The sequence below is a fragment of the Rhinolophus hipposideros genome (genome assembly GCF_964194185.1).
Source record: "Rhinolophus hipposideros genome assembly, chromosome: 19".
In the NCBI taxonomy this organism is placed as follows: domain Eukaryota; kingdom Metazoa; phylum Chordata; class Mammalia; order Chiroptera; family Rhinolophidae; genus Rhinolophus; species Rhinolophus hipposideros.
In genome coordinates this window covers 28,026,739-28,030,385 of record NC_138065.1, presented here as the reverse complement: position 1 = coordinate 28,030,385, position 3,647 = coordinate 28,026,739, and the positions used below count along the sequence as shown (strand labels likewise).

The window sequence follows — 3,647 nt, the reverse complement described above, 5'->3', positions numbered from 1 at the left end:
GCCCCCTGTCTCATGCCCTTGGGCTGTGGGACAGGGAGAGAGAAGGCTGAGGGGCTGGCTCTGCATACTAATGTCCTACCCATTGTCAAAGCCCTTTTGTGCCAGAGAGCTCCATTGAGGCGGCTCTGGGGCAGGCACAATGGGGGCTCTGTCCCCAAGTTCCCCCAAACAGTCACCTGCTTTCAGAGCCTCCCCCCACCCGCCCCAGTGTCCAGAGGGCCCAGAGAGTGTGGGGGAGTTGGCCCAGGGCCAGGGGGGATGGGCAGGAGGAGCACCACCGCCCCACACACTCCCTAAGGCAGGCTGGGGAAATGGGCACACAGCGGGGAGAGGCCCCAGCTGGCAGGGCGGGGGCAGCTGTGGATGGAGTTGGAATGCAGGTTCTGTGCAGCCAGAGAGAGAAGGGGAAGGGAGCACAGCCTGCCCATTCCTTAGTTCAACTTGCCCAGCTGAGCCAGGCTGCCACCTCTCCTCCTCCTACCACCTTAGGACTCATATATGCAGAGACACACAGGCACACACTCATCTATGCAGCTCCACATACTGCACAGAGAGCAGATGTGCCCAAACACAGCAGCCACCGTAGGTCCACAGACCCAGACCTGCCTGCCACAATCCACTTACAGATGCCCCTGCACACCGGCCCTCAGCCCCCCCCCTTCACTGCCAGCCACTGCCAGCTCAGTACCATCCCCCCCTCGTGCCCTCGTTGCCCCCTGCTGCTCTGACACAGGTTATAACAAGTTTGCACTTGTTGTGACCTCGAGAATGTGGCCCTGGGGCAGGGAATGTCCCGCTGCCCTGACCCACCTGCTTATACGTTAACCACAGACATGGCCTCTGCTGAACTCTGAGCACAGCACCCCCACCCCGCCGACTATGGAGGAGTTGAAGGGGCCAGGATCCTTGCCCCCGCAGAGCTGAGCCAGGTACCCTGGAGGAGCTCTGTGTGAATGACCAAACCCTGGCCTGCTGAAGCACAGGCCCAGAGGGACCATCCTTGCATTTGCCCAGTGCATGTGGATATGTCACAGCCCCTCATGGCCTTGTGAGATAGATGGGACAGTTATCATTTTCCCTGAGAGAGGTAACATGATGTGTCTAGGTGGCAAGGCTGGGACTAGAATGGAGGTTTCCTGCCTCTAGGATATTTTTTCTCTTTTTTTTTGAGTGTCATTATGTGCCTCTTGGCTTCACTCAGATGACCCACCCGCAATGTGGAATTTTCACAGAGCTATGTTTTACCCACCTTCCTTGGGAAGGAATGGGGACATGGTGGGAAGGTAGGGAGGGTGAACAACAATTACAGGGATCTTAAATATGATTTTTGGTCTATAAAGAAGGTCACCTTGACCTGTCCATTGCCTCTTGGCAGGATGAGGCTAACTTCTTTCATTCCTGACCCTCCTTTCGGGCCCCCCTTCCCTCCTGACTCTGGACGGCTGGAGAGAGAAGCCAATGACCTTTTCGATAGGGTTTAGCATTTGAGAACTTTATTAATTGCAAGTCCTTTGTAATGCCTAGCTCTGATCCTCCCTGCTAATATCCTATGTCTGTATAGGATCTGTAGGGGGTGTCTATGTCTCTCTTACTATTCTGGTCTGGAGTATCTTCTGGAAGTCTGGAGCAGGAACCCTAAAATTGGAGGAGATGGAGGACCAATCAGGACCTCAAGGATTTGAGGGCTGCCTGTACAACGCTGTGCTGGAACCTGGGGTGGATGGGGTTACAGCAGTAGAAACTCCATCAGATGGAGAGCTAAGCTGATATTGGTTTGCTCATTTACAAATATTGTCAAATGCTGATCTTCATGATGTTTCCCTTACATCAGAATGGCACACACCCTTCTGTTCCTTAACCCTACTCCTCACCTAGAATGCTCCCCGTCTGGCTACGGGATTCTGTTTCAGTCACCTCATCCAGAACACGCCTCCCAAACCCTTATACCTTGGTGTGGTTCTTCTGCCTCTAAATGCCCCTTCCAATGTCCCTTGTTGGCAAAGAGGCCCATCCCAAGTATAACTGCAAACCCTCCAGCTACACTCAGGCAGTTAGCTACTGCAAGAGGGAGGACATGGACATAGCCACCTCTGAATCTAGTTCTGCATCTAGTCAGGGTCTTCATGCCACCCCTGCCCCATCCTTCTCTTCAAACAAGGAAAGTGGATAAGAAATGAGTGGAAAGTTGGGGAGGGGGTAGAGAGATCCCTCCCAGAGGGATCCCCTTAGACTTCTCTGTGTAAGGGTCAGAGGTTGCTCCACATATATGGGACCAGGAGCCCTTAGAAAGAAAAGGAGTTGAGAGGACCTCTGTCAGGGAAGGTGGCTCAGTTGTCTGAATATGCATCCTAAGTACAGGGTACCTATGGGTCTCCATCTCCACCAAGGTAAAAATAAGAATAAACTGCTTAGGTAACAGCAGGTAAGTTTTGATATAACAGGAAGCATATCATGAGTATAAGGTTTAACTAGGCAAAGGGGAAGGATGGAAAGAGGTGAAGAACTTACATCCCCCAGTGAGAAAGGAAGGTCTCCTATTGAACGAAGGCTGGTGACCAGGGAAGGGAGATAGTTCTAAAGACACTCGGAGCTTCTGTGGGCCATGGGATTTCCAGTTGTCTCAAAGAAGTCCCTTGTCCATTTTCACACCTCCAGCAGAGAGCATTATTGAACCTGTCTCCTCCCTATGGGCCCGCAATTTGCTGTTTTTTCTTGATTTTTTTTATTGGCTTATTTCTGGGGCAGCTGCTGCAGGGGTGAGGAGAATTCCTGACACTTGCTGATGGACAGGGCACAGTGGACAACTCCTGGGCTGCAGCTGTGGTTGGACAGGGGAAGCGCTCAGTGGATGATGTCCCAAGGGTGACTCTACACCACCTGGCCCTTCAGGACCTCAGGATCAAGAAAGGATCTTGTAGGAAGAGGAAGTTTGGGATGAGGAAGAAAGTCAGGGTTATTGCTTTAATTCTGATTAAAATCACATGTGCTACTAACCATCTGTGTGGTCATGGGACAGTTATTCAGCTTTTCTAGGCCTGGACTTCTTCTTCAGTGAAATGAGGGGATTGACCAGGAGACCGTAAGGACCTCCCAGCATGGCCGTTCTATGATTGTACAGTGGCAAGGAGAGAAGCATGAACTTTGGTTTAAGCAGGCTTCGGTTCCACTTGCAGTCACCCCTTACTTCCTAGTCCTCCTGGGCAAGTCAGCTACCCTTTTTGAGTTTGGTTTCCGCACCATCAGTATGAGGATAATGGCACTACGTGCCTCCCAAGGAAGATAGGATGAGGTGGTGTGCAAACATTCAGCACAAGTCCTGGCTCATTGTAGAGGCTGAGGTGGGGCAGTCCATGGCACTGTGGGAACACAGATGAGGGGCCACAACTCCCACTGGGTGTGTGGGCATCTGGAAAGGCTTCCCAGAGAAAGTGACATCTAAGTTGAGTCCTGAAGGAAGCATAGAAAATAACCAAGCAAAGTAAGGAGAGGAAGAGTGCTCCATGGGAGAGGTTCTGTTATTTGCCAAGAACTGTTGTTGGTAAGAGAAAGCGGAGCCTGGTCAAAGGCTGAGAGAAGTTTAATGTGGCTGGAGGGCAGACTGTGTGCGTGTGTGTGAGGTGGGGGATAGAGCGTGGACAACACTCATG

General features: G+C 51.9%; 1 protein-coding gene across 3 annotated transcripts in view; it reads left to right on the top strand.

Annotated features, from left to right (window-relative positions):
• The window catches only part of KCNJ10 (potassium inwardly rectifying channel subfamily J member 10), a 31,328-nt gene that overhangs the window by 7,586 nt on the left and 20,095 nt on the right, over positions 1-3,647 (top strand). The gene's annotated exons all lie outside the window — the stretch shown is intronic.